General features: G+C 45.2%; 1 long non-coding RNA gene across 1 annotated transcript in view; it reads left to right on the top strand.

Moving 5' to 3' along the window:
* The first annotated feature begins 688 nt into the window (after window positions 1–688).
* Window positions 689–18552, top strand: part of LOC138297240 (uncharacterized) — a 69395-nt gene continuing 51531 nt past the window's right edge. Inside the window, exon 1 of the long non-coding RNA XR_011203960.1 lies at window positions 689–911. This is a non-coding gene — a long non-coding RNA (uncharacterized lncRNA). The remainder of the gene's footprint in view (window positions 912–18552) is intronic.

Genomic DNA, 18552 nt, shown 5'->3' with positions numbered 1-18552 from the left:
AACTTTTCGTCACACTTTTCTCACAGATGCAGACTTTGATTGATAAAGGAGACTTTCTTATTTCTCTAATAGTTAGACTGTCCTGACATTGAACTTTGCAAAATGATAGTAATGGATTGAAACTATAATTTGGCAGAAGTCCTGCTGGCTTCCCAATCAATACTGCAGTACAGGGAGCTTGCCTTCGGACATGGAATGAGTCATAGTGGGTAACACAACATGATGACCCCACCTACCCCTCAGAATGCGACGAGGGGACCTTGAGTCTCTTATATTTCACATATATGAATTGGCCTTGGGCTGAATAGGGGCTGGCTGAAGGTATGGGGACCCCTAATGTGTTGGGGACCTTCTGCAGGGACTGCAGCAGGAGCCTGCGTTACGCAGCTTACTCTCCTGATGAGTCTTTGACAAGATCGTGAAAGCATGTTTCTGGCCACTACTATGTGGGGTTTCTCTCAGAGCCGCAGCACCCGTGATAGACGCCTAGCTGTGTTTGCTCTGCCTTGTGTCCGTCACTGTGAGAGGAGAGTGAAGGGGCGGCAGTACAGCGCCCCCTACCTGACACCTAGCATTTGAAGGCGTACTCTCGGCTTCAGAGAGCGGGGCTGTCTCTCCCGAAACCCCAAGTATACCAAACACTCACCTTATTGTATATAAATTGAAGAGCGGGGAACTCGTTGTGAGCCGCAGCTGCTTTTTACACAGCGCAAACAAACCTGTATGACGTGCATGTTTTTTTCTTTACCGCAAACGTCTGCTCGTGTTTGGACGGGTGAATAAGATCGGATTTAAATCCAGGCATGTTTTAATGAGTTTGCCGACTCTGCAGTTAAATGCATCCGTCACAGTCGCCATCCAGGTCGGTGCAGTTGTCCTCGTGCCGAGAGTCTGTTTCCGAGAGATCTTAAGTGAGTAAGGTCTAATTTAATTTACCATTTGCTGTCCACTAATCGTATCTAAATTATAGAAATAACATTTAGCTGTTAGAAATATGTGAGGGGAAACATATTATTGATGATCTTTTCATTAAAAATATATTTGAGCAAATATTCTTAGCATGGTGTGAATGTGTACTGCTGCCTCGAGCAGGAATGTTCTTGGACGACAAATGCCAATAACAAGGCCAGTGTGCCCCTCCCGTGGCTGTGCCTCCCTGTCGCTCTCTGAGGGTCGCGCGCAGAGGTGGGAAGGTTAGTGTCTGAGTGAACACGAGATATCAGCGGAACGGTACCGGCGCCGGGCTCAATCTTCGCATTCCAGAGAGCACCCAAACACCGTGTATTTACGTACTTTGTTTTTGTTCTTTCTGTTTTTCCGCCCTTTTCTTGCTTCCCTTTCCTTATTTTTGTTACTTTTTATTACTTGTCCTTCTTTTGTTCTTTTTCTCTCTTCTTTTTGAATACCTTTGCAAGTCGCAAAAGCTTCGTTGGAGGAGCAAAGGTATTGCTGACAGCCAGCGAGGGGTCCAGTTACGTTGTTACATCTGTGAAACCTTTTCAGTATCAGCGACAGAATGTGTTCTTCAAGCCACTGGTAACCCTTTATGAAAATGAGAAGAATTCTTGCTTTTTAGCTTGCTTTGAAATATTAACAACATGGATTTTAACAAAACATAAGTAGTTTTAGCAGGGAAGAGGCTGCGGAGTGATTGCCGAGCTGCCGACTTTAACCAGGCTCTAGTCTCGGCGTCAACTCTCATTCTGTGATTCTGGGCAAATCACGTAATCATCCCGTGCCTACAGAAAATGAATGTGTGTCCCCTTGTGCAATGTAACTGGTGCTCCTGTAAAGCGCTTCAATAGCTTCGGGCCGAATTCGATATATAAAACTTCAGAAAATAACCACCTTATTAAACCCATCACTGTTAAAATTAAAGCAGCAGCTTCCAGTGTTGACTACCTACATAAATACAAGTCTGTATATATGTATGTGTGTATATCCCTCTCTCTCTCTCGTATAATCTTACAACATATTTATTTGAAAAGGGACAACGATTTCTTAAAAACATACATTATTTAAATCGATGACTACATTTTCTAAATGTATGTGCTAGATCAGTCCCTTTAAATCAATAATCCACTGATATTTTTATGATGGGCCCTTTTTTGGAGAACCAATGTTGCCAAATCCCGATTTTAAATGAATGAAATAGCTAGTGACTTCTATGCATTTTAAATTAAAGAGTTCATTACATGCAGTTAAAAGACGGGATTCAGTAAAACCTCAGTGTAAAATAATCCCAGAAGAGAGAAAACCACAGGTGCGGAATAAATTAACAGCCCTAATCCATGGAGTCAATCCGGTGATGAGCTGCCTGGAAAAGACACTTCATCGTTAAGGATACGGGCCATTATTTTAATGGAGGCAAAGTTATAATTTAAAGATTTGCCTGTCTCGGGGCAGGTTTCTTTGTACAACCCTTTTACCTCTTGATTCAGAAAAGCAATTACTGCGGGATTACGTGTTTTAAACCATAACCAAATAAACAGTAATCTCACAGCGACGCATCCTCCTCTGGGAGATTTTATCCTTTAATAGAGCAAACAGTGTGGTGTTTAGACAGGAGGCAGGGGAGCCCAGCCTGTGTTTAGCCAGGTACTTTACATTACAATTTCACCTGTGGGTGGTTTGGGGATTAGCCCGAGTGGGAATGATAAAGGCACCCCTAGGACTCATCCCTCAGACTCCTGCTGGGAGCAGAAATGGGGAACTGCGTGTTTTAATCTGATATGCTAACGAAGAGAATCCGAACAGCAACCAGCTCTCAGCGGCAGTAGCAGGAACGCCTTCTTACGAAGAATGTACCTCTGCGGATTCCGTCCCTGCAGCCTGTTTGGCTGCCGGACGATCCTCTCAGTGCGAGCCTCGGACGCCCCTCCTCCTCTTCTCAGCAGGCTCCTCACACCCCAGGGTACTGTCCCGTGGTGAAGTTACGACAGGCTCGTCACTCACCTCCCAAAACACACAGCAGTCCCTATTTACAAAACAACAACGCCAGCTGGGTCAAAGCAAACCTCCAAAAGCCCAGTAAACCAAAATGACTCCATCACGTCGTTTTCATGAAAGCAGCTTAATTATTTGTGGATTCCCCATACTAAGCTTCAGCCGGGGGAAAAAAATCGATGCTACTTGTCCAGTTTCCAGGAAGCCAAAAGTTAGCCTCAAACAGGAAGGAAATATGACGTGACAACTGCTATTTTAAAACATAGTTCAGGAAACGTGACCGCTTCTTTTGCTGACACAAATATCGCGCCAGTACCAAACAAAGTAATTATCTTTCATGCGGGAAGGTCCATGTGCAAAACAACGTAGTTTGTGAATGGACGGAGATATTAAATCAATTAACAATCTGTATAAATTGTTTTCATTTACATAAAACTTAATCTGATTATAGTTGGATTTTATTACACAAAGAGTGGCACTCATCGCTCATTATATAGTTGCTAAACACATATCATTGCCCTTTCTTTTCTCTCATAAACTTTACGGGTCATGGCAGTGTCGATATGAAATATTCTTTAATTTTTTTGAAGTGCGTCTGCCGTTTGGTAAAAAGATCAGATGCACATTTATAGCCAATATCTAGGAAAGTATGCTCACTCAATAAAACGCACGTCTTCAATGAGTTAAAATAAAAGCTAGGCGTATTCTCAATTTTTAGCAGAAAGTAGACTCCGAACTTGGGGATAGATTTGCCCAAATTTGCTAGATAGGGCTCGTTACCTTTTCCCACTGCTGACGATTTAGACATAGTGTAGGACTTCACTTTGAACGTTAATGTTTTCTGCTCCTTTTCATGTTTTCCTTATTGCAAGTGTGTTGAAACTCACATAGAAAAATGTTCTGGAATCAAGATCACATTCTTGGACTGGATAGTAAAGCAGCAGCACGTGTTCTATTCAGCTGCAGTTCTTCGAAACTGTCTTTTAGTGACACGCGGCACTATATAAGATACACTAATATGACTTAGTAGCTCTACTTTATTGTTCTAGCACAATTCTAAACAAATTACAAAGGTTTTTTGACATGGCAATGTATGACGGCTCCCAAGTGAGAGTGAAGTGGACAAAACAGCAGTGATGATATGGTGCCACTCTTCTCGTTTTATAATAATGAACAAACCATTAGTATTCTGAGATAGACATGATTGACGCAACACTTTATGACTCACTGAATGACAGTACTTAACGTATCTGACAGCTAAAGCTGACGTCCATATTTAGATTCCACTGTAAGTATCAGGCGCAAAAACACCCGAGAATAAATAACATTTGCACAACAATGTGTTTAAAAAAAATAATATTTTCTGCACTGTTTTGTCATTGGCACAGAAAGATATGTAACAGCGCACAAAAACGCATTTTGCAGCCTTTATACTTGTATTAATATACCATTTTCCTGTGTTGTGTTTTCTAAAAAAAATAACAAAAAGTATGGTATGAGCAAATACAAATAGCACCAGTTTAAATCTTTATTTTGCTATAAATGGGAACAACATCAGTTTATTGCCGTTTTTCGCCTTGAGCGGACATGTAACTGTAGCCATCTGTGTTTTGTAAGAAATTGTAGTTTTTCACTTTCACTTTCACTATAAAATATTTCCCCTTCTCAGATGGTTTCGACTCTTGGACCTTGATGACTCAGTGGCTAACATTGTGAGCTAGCCTCCATTGAAGGCTCCTCCGCTATGGCAGAGAAGAGTCGCCCCCCCACCTGCCAGTAGCAGAAGCTGCAAACCTTTCACAACGAAGGGATAATAAACATATAACTATGTTTATTATCCCTTCGTTGTGAAAGGGGCAGGGCCATGGGGTGACAGCAGTGAGGGGAGTGCACTGTGCACTCCCCTCAGAGTGCATGTATGTTTGGCCGACTGTGGCCAAACACATATGCACAGTAGGCTCTCTTCAGCCCGTCACTGTGTTGTCGGGCTGAAGAGAGCAGGCACAGGCTCCCAGTCTGCCTGGGAGCGCCCTGACTGGGCACTGCCAGCCAATGCTAAGATGGAGGAGCAGCGGTGCGGTGCGAAGCGGAGGTACGTTTTTTTTTTTTTAAAGTTTATTAAAATTCCTGACCTCACCCCTTGCCCGCACCCAGCATGCACCGCCCCCTGTGACCTCGACGAGCCGCAACTGCGAGCCTCATTTGTTGGCTATGCATGTCCACCTGGGGGGGGGATCACAAAACATTTTTGAGTGGCGCTATTTTGTATCCTTGGTGGTAAGTCAGTGTTTGGATCCAACTCCTTTTACAACCGTATTATGTAAACAGGATTCTGGGGTGGTAACATATGATAAAAAAATGTGTACATTTGTTGTGTGAAATTTGTGGTGGTAATGTTTTCTGTTGTTGTGCTGATGAGTATTTGTGATGCATTATTGCAATGTGATTTTATTGTGTTGTACTGCGGTTGTTGTGTTGCATACTTTTTTGCTGTTTTATTTTGACGTGCCCTGTTATGTTTTAATTGTGTCACAATGCTACTTTGTAGATATTATTCTGTTGTGTTCTGTTGTTTACTTTCGCTATATCATCAGATGCTGCTACTTTTCCAGCTAAAACAGCAAATGCTGTGAAAGTTCGTATGACAGGCAACCAATTCCACTGTTTTAGGTGGTAAAATAGAACTGCTCCTACTCTTCAACTACTTAAAATACCAGTCAGCTCAAATCAGCATCACAGTCTGTGCCTTAAATTACCTCTCCAAGTGCCGAGTTTATGTGATACTGTTTTTGTTCTCTGCAGTCCAGGAAGCTCATGAAAACCACATTTTCAAATAGGCTTTCAACAAAGTGTAACATGCTCATGGAAGGCTCCTTCTTTGCTTCCTGCTGGGCTCCAAATCTTATGCTAAACAGACTTTCAACTATGTCTGATATGTTCATGGGTGCTTGTCCTATGTATCTAGCTGGACTCTAACTTCAGTTCTTAATGGAGCCCAATGTTTAGTTCGGAAGTCCACTGCCCACACTATAGAATGTAAAGGTGTTGAATACCAGGACTGCTTAGACTTGGTTTCATCTCATGCCTCTTTAATCCTCCATCATACACTCACTGCCTCTTAGAATCCGGAGACTGCCAGTCAGTCCTCACCCCCCCACCAGCTATACGCAGACTGACAGATTTACTTGTTGGAAGAAGTTTTTTATTATAACAATTTTATGGTATTCTTTTCACATCAAAACCATAAATCACTCAACTTAAACTTCAGTAATATTTACAAAACATGATATACAAATTAGTAACCATAAATCTTTATCTGACAGGATCCCTTCCTGTCCTGAACCACCATTGGACCACACAAGTGAACCGTACCTCACCTGTATCCCTAGGAGGGGCGGTTGCCCTGACTACACCGTTCCTTGTCCTCACGTTCAGGGTTCCACCCCCCCCAAACACCAATCTGCCTAGGGGTATAACGTGATCTGGGCTCCCTTACCCCTTAATCTGGTGTGTACATCCGCAGGTTGGCTCAGGACTTCAGGATCCTATCTCTGGTGTTCTCCCGGGCCCCAGCCTTGGGTACCCCTCTGTTATTTCTGGTCACTTTAATACCTCACTTTCCGACACGAGGGCGACCAGGGCCCCAAAGGTCCTTTGCCCTCCCCACCTGCAAAAAGGCTGCGAGCAAAAAACCACATGTCGGAAATGTACTGATCGGTACCGGCATCAGACAATACACCATATCCTTGTGTAACATGTTAGGGCCCTTCAAAAGTCTGTGCGGAATGTTCCATAAGCACCCTGGACCTGGGCATAGTTTGACCATTTCTGCATTAAGACGTCACACTGAGACATTAATTGCTCTTGCTTTAATTCCTGAGCCCCAATTGCGGCGAGGCACCATGTGTGACCAAGCAATGGCTGCGTTAGGGTATTGTTTTGCTAACTTTGTGATCTCCATAAATATCGATTCTCTCAGTGCTTTGTGACCCATTTGCACTAAATCATTGCCTCCTAGGTGGATAATGATGAGATCCGGGAACTGGAGTCCCTTTGAATCCTCTTGCCAACGTGACGAGCTGTTGAAGTTGAGCGATTCCCATTCCACCAACCCCGCACCAATGGAAAGCCACGCCTTGAACCATCGCCGGATTCGGCACACGGAGCTGTTGCACCCTGTATGCCACCCGACGGACAAACTAATGCCCCAAGACCCATACCACATGAGGTGACATTGAACTGAAACGAAGGAAAAGATTGCGTGAGGAGACCATACTTCAACAACCAGTTTGATGAGGAATTTATTGCTTAGACCAATTCCGGCCTGATGTACCGTCTATAACAATCAGATGACCAGTGACCAATGCCCTTCACTTTGGCCACTGGCAGCCCCGCGCTGGCTGCTAACGTAGCTGCCCCAATTCTAAAAGAATACGGGGAGTATCCTCGTGGGTCCACCCCCACTGACCTGAGCGCTACCTTGAAAACCTCTGAAAATTGGTAGCGTGAAAGACATTCCCCGTTAGCGTGGATGAACAAAGCGGAAGACTCTGCTGGCGGCCGGACAGACAGGTAGGACCACACCAGCTTCACCGTGCAAAGGGGGGACCCATTAGCTGCACTGAGTGTGATGCACACTCCTTTCTTAAGCTGGTCTGTTTTAGACTTGCGCAGTACTATAGACAAACACTCTGGACTGGCCAATACGCTTCCCTGCTGCAGCCCCCCTGCGTGATCGCTCCTGGAGGAGCTCTCAAGTTCACTGTTGCAGAATGCACCGTAGAAGGCTACCGCGAATGCTGCCTCAAATAGGGCTGACTCAGTCTGCGAGGAACACACTACGGGGAGAGTGTGGAGAAGATTCTCCAGTAATGCTGCTTTTATCGGGCGCCTAGAGTCTGACTTAACAATGTCCCCTCTGGCCCAACCAGCTAGAGCCCGCTTAATAATAAAAGTATTCAGCTGAGCCTCCATGTTCCTGAGTCTAGCGAAATAACAGATCGCGGCCAAGTAAGCTTTTGCGCACAAGACTGGTCTACCCCCATCTCTCAAATACTGCAAAAAGACACATATAGCTGATTCCGAAAACAAGCCTGAAATTTGTTGTGCCTTCAAGAACCACCTGTACTGGTAAAAACTTTCTCATAAGCCCCTTTGGTACACGCTGCTATAAATGTTGCTACTAAGCCTGGGAGGGCGGGACATCAATCTTCCACAGACATTCTGGGAACTCTGTCATCTTCTCCTTCGCCTGAGGGTGATACTGCATAAAGTCCTGCATCAACGAGCGAGATAGTGCATCAGCGGCATTGTTATATATCCCCGGTACGTGTTGAGCCCGAAATGTAATGTTGCACTGTAAATAGGTTAAAATCAAGCATTTAAGGAGACGGAGTACCAGTGGGCATGTAGCCCTTTGTCTATAAATGGCTTCCACCACAGCCATGTTGTCGGACCAGAAGATTACTGACCTATCCTTAAAATCCTCAGCCCACATGGTGACTGCAACAATAATGAGGAAGAGTTCCAAAAAGGCTATATTCTTTGTCATGCTTATGTTGACCCATTCAATTGGCCAATCCGTCCTGCACCACTGAGGCCCCAAAATTACACCAAAACCCATGCTTCCAGCTGCGTCCGTATAAAGCCCCAAAGTGGAGCTTGACACCGCCGGGTGAGGCTAGATTACAGCTCCATAAAAGTCCTGCAGAAAAACCTCCCACAACTTTAAGTCATCCCTGACTTCAAACAACAATCGGGTGTGATGGTGCCTCTCAGACAACCCAGCCATTGATCTAGCGATGGACCTTGAAAATGGGCGGCCCATGGGAATAATTCCTAGAGCGAAATTCAGCTCTCCCACCAGAACCTGCAACTGGTGAAGGGTGACCTTTTTCTGAGATAACAAATTTTTTATGGAATCCTTGAATACCTGCATCTTATCCTTAGGAAGGCGACACTCCCCCGCCACTGAGTTAATTTCAATCGCTAGGAAAGTAATGCAAGTGGCTGGCCCTTTTGTTTTGTCAGGAGCTATCGGGACCCCATAGTCCTTAAACATCGTGGTCAATGCCTGAAGGGCCCACCCATATTTTACTGACCTAGGTGGGCCCAATACCAAACAAAATCGTCTAAATAATGTATAACATCCAGGTGCCCAGTGTGATTTGAAAATAACCACTGAAGGAACGTGCTAAACTGCTCAAAATAGCTGCATGACACACTGCAACCCATGGGCATGCATTTATCACAGAAGTACCTTCCTTGGAATTGAAAACCTAGTAGATGGTAGTCTTCAGGATGAACCAGGAGAAGTCTGAAGGCTGATTCTATATCCCTCAATTTTACCAAGGCCTGGTCAAAAATCGCATATCGGACTGAGCAAAGCTGAGGATCAATAGCCTCATTTACCGATGCTCCACGTGGAGCCGACAAATTATGAATTAGCCTGAACTGACCAAGTTATTTCTTAGGCACAACTCCCAAAGGAGAGCAAACAAAATGTTTTAAAGGCGGGTGCGGGAAAGGGCCTGCCAATCTGCCTAATGTACATTCTTTTGATAACTTTTTTGACACCACATCTGGGTTCCGTAATGCTGATACTAAGTTCCTGCAATGGTCAACTGGGGGTACATTGGTGGCGGGGATTCTAAAGCCAAAGGAAAAACCATGTGCTAGTAATTCTGAAGACCTTTTCACAGGATAAGCCTGTAGCCAAGGGAGCAGAGCGTCTATCTTAATGGGGGATGGCAACGATAATTCAGTTATTGGGCTTATTCCATTCTCTGCCCTTTTCTTTGGATTTTTTGATGGACTTAAACTCTGGGTGAGAGGGATGCCCACAAAAGGAACAGTTATGTCAGAACTTGCAAGACCCGGCGGGACGCGAACATGTCTTCCTATTGAAAGCCTAACAAGACTCTTTCTTTTCGCTTGAATATTGTGCACGAAAAGGCTGCCTGCCTGGTAATTTGTTGTTAACGCATTCTAACCAGACATTTACCTCCGTCTGGTCCCACCAGATGGATGGGTCTTCTACCTTTGCCCAACAGAAATTCCTGTCGTATTCCAACCAGGAAGTACCTCCATATGTGTGGTGTGCCTTCAATATTTTGTTGGAATAGCAAATCATGGCAATACCCAAATCCGGTTTCTTTTCCAGCATTACTGACATGAATACATTAAAACCAAACAACCAGTTAGTAATTGTCTCCTCCACTCTGGGTTTCTTGTCCCCCGATGAAGACGATTTAACTTCTTTGTCTTTGTTCTCTACCTCCCTCCTTTTTGCCCTGCTCAAAGAAAAAATGTCAACAAATTCCCCCTTCCAAATCTTTTCTTTTACCTTGGTACTAACATGAGCTGCCAGCTTACCTGGTCTTGACAGCAGTACGTCGATGGCTGACCCCTCCGTTGTTGAATTATCTTTTGTTGGGGCCTTGTTAATCACAGGAGACCCATTTTTATCTAAAGGGGGGACAATAGTCAGAGGGCCTGGTGCCGGGGTGACACTCGGGCTACCTGACTCCGTCTATAATGGAATACCACTATGCGCTGTTGATAACACATCTATCTGGCGATTCAGTTCTGCTACTGAATTCTGAAAGGAGGCGTTTGAATTCCCAGGAGTTGTAGGGGAGAGTTACTAGCTGGGACATTAATAGTTGCTAGCAACCTAGAAATCTCGAGCAAGGCTTTTGTGGTTGGGTCCTGCGCTTGCGTGGCCTGTGTGGGGACCTGAGGTGAAAGGGGTAACAAGGTAACTGCTGCAGATGCTGGAATAACTGGTGGGGGTGGAGGGATCCCAGGCCCTGTTGAGGAAGCAGACAGAAAATATAAAGATTTCCGAATATCCGCTAGCACGTCAGCTACCCCTAAACTTGGTGCCGTGTTTGCATTGTCATTACCCCCAAGCAGTTCAGGCGACGTGCTCGAGGATGCAACCAAAGTCACAGGCAAAGGAGACTGCACCGGAGGGGAAACAACTGCAGGAGAGGGTTGTGCTTCTGGATCCCTCCCCTTTGTCCTGCGCTTTACTGGGGGAAACGCAGCGCGCGGAGCCACATGAGACCACCTAGGGCGACTACCACTAGCCTCATGGACCTCATTATCAGAAGCTGCATCGCTACTGTCTGAATCTACAACATCATTACCTAGTTTTGCCAGAACTAGCCTTAAGAGCTTGGATAATTTTGGGTCCCTCCCTTTCCTTTTTCTGGCACTAGCCTTGTTCGATGGCATGGCAAGGAAAATGTAGATTTTCCTAGTCCCATGACGGAAAGTCTTAATTTTAATAAAGACACGGAGGCGAATATTATGCGTTTCTTTTCTTACTTTTAATAAACAGCAGCAGTCAAGAAACGTACTACAATTCCCAGAAGGCAATAGAACAAGAGCCAATGGGAATAAAAACGTAGTCAGAACAGTGTACACCAATCACAATGCATATAAGGGTATTATGACATCACTTGACTGCGAACAGCCTTCTTTTCTTGCGAGAGAGCCAGTTAGAATTAAACAATGGAAAAATAGTAAACAAAATAAGAATTGCCATGAGGAAAGATAAAACATCAGAACAAAAGTTCAAAATCCGAGACAACCACGAAGGATCCTGGTAAGTAACTTCAGCGGGAAGTCCAGCGTTGAGCGGTGCCCTGGAAGCTTGAAGAGTGGAGATTCAAGAGGAAGGCGATGTCCTAAGTAGAAGGTTGAGTGATGGCCAATGGTGCTTAAAAAGGGGGGAAAAATGAACAAAGTTAAGAGAAGTGGAGGGATAATACTCGCCTCTGAATCTTTAATAAAATTAAGACTTTCCGTCATGGGACGAGGAAAATCTATATTTTATGACAAGACCGGAGGCTCCTATTATGCGAGTTTAAAGCATATTAATTACATTCAATGAGAAATTATCGACAGGTTTACTATAAAAAACTTTAAATACGTTGTCGTTAGACCAATCTGCAGATTTAAGAATATCTTCTAAACGGGAGCCTGCCCAGAAAGCTTTGGAAGCCATGACCCCTCTGGAAGAGTGAGCTCCAAACATGGAAGTATCTATACCCGCCAAAGACATTAGCCATTTAACCCACCGGGCCAGAGTAGCGGCCGAAACAGGATTGTGAGGTTTCCTAAATGAAATTAGTAATTGAGAATGAGCAGGGGGGGTTCTCAAATCTGCAGTCTTTAGTTTATACACTTTTAAACATTGTCCAACACATAGTTTTGGATGGTCAGGAAAATATGGGTAGAAAACTGAGGATAAATTAGTTTTGGTTCGACGAACCACTGTAAACAAAACCCCAGATGGTGTAAATCGATGGTTAGAAATATCCAGTGCTTTAACATCTGAGAGATGTTTGATAGAAACAAGGCACAATAACATGGTTAATTTTGCAGATAACATTTTTAGAGAAAGCAATAGAAATTTCAAAACAATGTTAACATCCCATAGCTGACTATATTTAGGCAAAGGAGGATTGGAAAACTTTACTCCCTTTAGTAAGCAGCAAATTAGAGGATGCTCTCCAACTGGTTTCCCATTAACGTAAGAATGATTGGAAGAAATAGCTGATCTGTATAAGCTGATAGTACAGAAAGCCTTACGTTTGCTGGCTTCTGCCGCTAAAAAATTGACTATAAAAGTCACATCCGCTGAAAAGGAATCAATGTGTTTTCCCAAACACCAGCTGTGCCAAATAGACCAGGCTGATTTATAAGCCTTCTTTGTGCCTTGGGCCCAGGACTGTGAGATGTATTGTGAAGCTTCTGCCGAAATGCTAGGGAAAGATTGGGATTGCCCGAGACTTTCCATGCAGAAAGAGTTAGTAAGTTGTCCAGAATGAGAGGATGAGGCCGGCCTATAGGGTCTAGCAGCAGATTCGGGAAGGAAGGAATCAGAACAGGGAAATCTATTGACAGTTCTAATAGAGTTGGGAACCAAGTTTGTGATTGCCAAAAGGGGGTTATGAGTATTAAGGATGCTTGTTGACGTCTGAGATGGGCCAATACTCTGCTGATCACGAGGAAAGGGGGAAATGCATAATTGAGAGAAAGAGACCAGTCCTGTAAGAAGGCATCGGATGCTAAGGCCAATGGATCTGGATGCAAACTGTAGAATTGGGGAAGCTGAGAATTGAGACATGATGCAAAAAGGTCGATCACCAAAGGGCCCCATTTGCTCTGTATGTTTTGAAAGATTGAAGTGTGGAGTTTCCAATCACTTGAATCTCGAAGATGACGAGAATGCCAATCGGCCACTGAATTTAGAGATCCTGGAAGATACTCTGCATGAACCGAAATGTGGTTTAAAAGGCAAAATTCCCAAAAGCCTGTGGCTACTTCCGCCAGAGGTTTGGATTTTGTGCCTCTGAGATGATTGATATAGTGAACCGCAGAGATGTCCATTCTGAGGAGGATGGCACAGCAAACTCTGTTTTTTGCAAGGCTTCTGATCACTAAGGAGCTGGCAAGCATCTCTAAACAGTTGATATGCATTTTGGACTCCTCTGACGACCATGTGCCTCCAGTCTAGATTGGTCCACACCGGTCCCCCAGCCGGACCGGCTTGCATCTGATTCTAATACTAGATCTGGGGATGACGCAAAGATAGTCCTTCCGTTCCAAGCATCTAAATGGTCTATCCACCATTGAAGTTCTGTGCGTGAGTCGACGTCTAAGGGGATGATGTCTGAATAGGAGAGGCCTTTCCTTAAGTGACAAATTTTTAACCTCTGAAGCGCTCTGTAGTGGAGGGGACCAGGGAATATGGCTTGAATTGATGAAGAGAGGAGACCCACAATTCGCGCTAACGTTCTGAGGGAAATCTGAGAACTGCGTAGGATTTGTAGAATTTCTGACTTTATGGTCTTGATCTTTGCAGAAGGAAGCATAAGAGTGGCTGAATTGAATTTATTTGAAAACCTAAGAATTCTATGGTTTGAGAAGGAATCATAATGGATTCTTCCCTGTTTATGATGAAACCTAGATCTGAGAGAAGGGAACAAGTTAGGGATAGATGAGACAAGAGAGATTGTGGAGATTGGCTCATTATTGTAATGTCATCTAGGTAAATGATGAGTCTGACACCTTGAGCCCTGAGAAAAGCTACTACCGGTTTCATGAGTTTGGTGAAACACCATGGAGCCGATGATAGACCGAAGGGTAGAGAGGTAAAATGAAAATACTGGTTTGACCACTGAAATTGGAGGAACTTTCTGAAATGAGGGTGGTTTGGGACAACTAGATACGCATCTTGAAGATCCTATCGCACCATCCAGTCCTACTGAAGAAGTGTATCTCTGAGGTGGAGGATGGTTTCCACCTTGAAATGATGATATACTACAAAGTGATTGAAATCTTTGAGATTTATTATAGGGCGCATCTTTTTGTTTTTCTTCTGAACCAGGAAAATGGAGCTGGTGAAACCTGATGGATCGGGAAGGGGGGGGGAGCAATGGCTTGTTTTTGCAAGAGGGATTGCACTTCTGAAGAAATAAGGAGTGCCATGTCTGAGGAAAAACGTGGAAGAGGGGGTAACTGAGTTTGAACAGGAATTGAATATAGTTCTATGCAGTAACCCTGAAGAGTGTTGAGAATCCAAGGGTCTGCCGTGATTTCCGACCATTTTGCTAGGAAAAAACAGAGACGCCCTCCTATGGGTATGGAAGGAAGTAAAAGACTTACTTGGTTGAGAAGGGGATCTTGAGTTCCTGAAGCCTCTGGAGCGGAAACCTCTGCTTCCCTGAGGATAGAATTGCGGCCTATACTCCTGGTAGGGGGCGTTATGGTATCCTCTGGAACCTTGGTTGTGGTATGAACGGCCGGCAAAGCGGTTCCTTCCTCTGCCAGCCCTTGCAAAAACCCGTTGGGAAAACATCTTTTTCAGGGATTGCTGAGCTTTATCCAACGATGTAAAGGTTGCCACGTATTTGCTTAAGTCTTTGATAAAAGACTCTCCAAACAATGCACCATCAGTCTGAACGTTGGGTTGGACAGTCGCCAAGTTGACCAACTTAGGATCAAGCTTCAATAGTAAACCCTTTCGTCTCTCATGAGTGAGCGCGGAATTCGCATTCCCCAGAAGGCAAAAGGCACGCTGGACCCATAGGGTGAGTTCTTCTGGGTCAATGAAGGAGCCGTCAATCCTGGCTGCCTTGACGATGTAAAAAATACAGGTTAGAGGACCCAGAACGTCAAGCAATTTGTTTTGGCAAGAGGCCCACGCCCTATCCACTCCCTTGCGTGGATCCTTGCCCATTTTCGTAACATTTTTTAAGATAGATTGATCTATAGAGGGAGTAACAGAGAGATGACGGGATGGGGAGGGGCGGGGACATTCTGATTTTAATTTAACTTTGTTTTGTTTGTCTAATGGGCAATTCATTTTGGCAGAAACATATTGGGCAACATGGTCCACAGGAACCCACTCAGTAGAGTTGGGGTGAAGGATGTTAGAAGGGTCAAACATCGGGAAACCCTCAGGGTCTAGAAGGGAAATAGGGATGGAAGGTTGGAGGGAGGATAACCTGGATTTCTTTGGGGGAGGGAGGGAGACAGTATTATCGTCCCCAATGTCCGAAACATTGGAATCAGAGTCCAAATCAGGTACATCGTCGTCCGTATCAGGGATGGACGAAATGATCAAGGGGGGAAATAATATTTTTTGATTTAGATTTGTGTTTTAAACTTGGTTTCCCAATGTCCAATTTCTTATAGTCCTTGGTGGGAGCCTTTTGAGGAACCGCGTCCTCTGCCACATGTGAGGAAACCTCACTTCTCTTTTGCGCCAATTTTTTAAAACAATTGGGGGATTTTTAGTGGGAGAGAGGCGCTGACTGCATTCCCCCGCAGCCTGGGCCGACATAGACCTAGAAATCATGTCTGAGAACGAACGTTCTAGGTTTTTGGAAATGTTTTGTATAGAGGAAGATACTGCTTGCTGGACAGAGGATTTAATGAAGGCAGAGAGCTCCTGCCTAATATCCTCAACATCATGCAGTGAGAGGGAATTGTCTGATTCCATATTGAAGAAAGGTACAAAAAAATAACTGGTAAATAAAGGGTTAAACAGAGAGGGAGCTGAGAAACAGCTGAAGCCCCGCCTATGGGTGTCGCCAGCAATACAGGAAGCTGTATGCCCCAGTCGGAGGAGGAAAGTAGCAAAGGAGCGACGTGGGACACAGCAGGTAAGAGGAGGGATATTTCTGCTTAGAAAATGTCAAGCGCGATAAGCAGAGCCACGGGGAACACAGCAGATGAAAGGAAGGAAGGTTATTTCCTTTCAAAAAGTATCGAGCGTGCTAAGCGGCAAGGCAGAAATGCGGCCGGACGAGCGACGAACCCAACGTTTCCTCAGGCGCATCGAAAACAATTGCCGCGTGAGGAAACGTTAGGCAGTTGGGAACGAAGCATGCGAGGCGCTGAACGCTGGGAATATGCGGCAACCTGCTGACTGTTAACAAAAAGCTGTAAGGGACGCACAAGAGCATCGTGGCTAATATTGTGAAGAAGAAATAACCACGTTAGAAGTAACAGAGTAAAATACAATAAAATATGTGTACACAAGTAAAAAGGGTACTTAACTTGACTGCGAGCAGCAAGAAAAGAGGGCTGTTCGCAGTCAAGTGATGTCATAATACCCTTGTATGCATTGTGATTGGTGTACACTGTTCTGACTACGTTTTTCTTCCCATTGGCTCTTGTTCTCTTGCCTTCTGGGAATTGTAGTACGTTTCTTGACTGCTGCTGTTTATTAAAAGTAAGAAAAGAAACACATAATAGGAGCCTCTGGTGTTGTCATAAAATTAAATTAGAATGTTATTAACACCTATTACAATACAGATTATAAAAAAACGTTTTTTTTTTTAAACACCCCTAGTTACCCTGGTGTAGCCCAGGATACCTTGCTAAAAAACAGTGCCTTTTACGCCACACAAGTTGTTGGTAAAAACACTTAAAATGTCACACTAAATCATACAATAACTTAGAAAGGCATTATTAGCATTTTCCTGTAAACGAGACACTAAGGGGGTCATTCCAACCTTGGCGGTAAAAGCCGCTTACCGCTGTCAGAAGACCGCCACGGTCATTCTGACCCACAACAGGCAAACCGCCAAAGTACAGACATCCACAAAAATCCGCCACACCAAAGGCCAGCGAGAAACTGCCGATGAACAAACCTCCACCGTCACGCCAACAGAAATACTCCCACACTATCACGACACACGAATCCACGCGGCGGTCTTTCAACCGCGGTATTCTATTGGCGGTACACACCGCCGCGCTCAAAATACACACACATTTACAAAACACAGCCACATTGGACAATTCGAAATACACACACCTGATACACATACACACACCACTCCCACACACTCAATACAATATAAAACACACACCCACATCACACACAAACCCCCACTTCTAGAGAATCGGAACCAAGCACTGAGAAAAAGAGAACTGAGCACCCAGACGCGCATTTTACTTTCACCCAGCAATATTTCCACGCACTTCACACAACACACCAATACACATCACCACACAATCCACCCCACACATCACCCACACCACCCCATGGCACCGCAAAGACACCCCAGGTTCTCCGAGGATGAACTCAGGGTCATGGTGGAGGAAATTGTACGGGTAGAGCCACAGCTCTTCGGGACACAGGTGCAGCACACCACCATTGCCAGGAAGATGGAGCTATGGAGCAGAATAGTCGATAGGGTCAACGCTGTGGGACAGCACCCAAGAAATAGGGACGACATCAGGAAGCGGTGGAACGACCTACGGGAGAAGGTGCGTTCAATGGTATCCAGGCACAACATCGCGGTGCAGCGGACTGGCGGCAGACCCCCACCTCCTCCCCCAGAATTTACAACATGGGAGGAGCAAGTCTTGGCGATCCTGCATCCTGAGGGCCTCGCAGGAGTAGGAGGAGGAATGGACTCTGGTAAGTCTCATCTTCACTACTTCATCCCCCCCACCCCAACAGCATGCCAACTCATACCCCCACCCTCACCCTCACCCCCATCGCATCCTGCTCCTTGCAAATGTCTCCACATCACAGCCCACCCATCCCAACACCAATCCCTGCATGCGACAACAAAGCATGGACACCCATCAACAAAGCATGCCCACTGCACATACCCATCCCCCACCAAATCACCGTCACAAAAGCCCCCACACGGGAGTGCCAGCACTGGGGTACAAGGGCACCCACCCATTACACGCTATGGCACATACAAATGCAATAACCATACTTTTATACCCCTGCAGGACCCGAACGCCACTTCACCGCGCAGGAGGGTCCACAAATGTCCACTCCACCCCCAGAAGAGGCCCACAGTGAGGACAGCACCTCTGTCGACCTGGATCTAGATGACCAGCCCGGCCCATCGGGGACCTCGGGACAGTCGGTTCCCCTCAGACAGCCACAGCCCATAGCAGACCTTCCCCCCTCTGCCAACACCAGCACAGCACCCACCCAGCGGACCCATCCCTCAGTCCCCAGGACACGTCAATCAGCGGTGTGTCCACCACTACAGGGCACCCAGGTTAACCCCCCACCCCAACAACAACAGGGACCTGGGGGCAGTGGTAGTGGGC

Source organism: Pleurodeles waltl, chromosome 5, assembly GCF_031143425.1.
Source record: "Pleurodeles waltl isolate 20211129_DDA chromosome 5, aPleWal1.hap1.20221129, whole genome shotgun sequence".
Taxonomy (NCBI): Eukaryota; Metazoa; Chordata; class Amphibia; order Caudata; family Salamandridae; genus Pleurodeles; species Pleurodeles waltl.
Note: the sequence above shows the minus strand (reverse complement) of the source record. Positions and strands in the feature narration are given on the sequence as shown.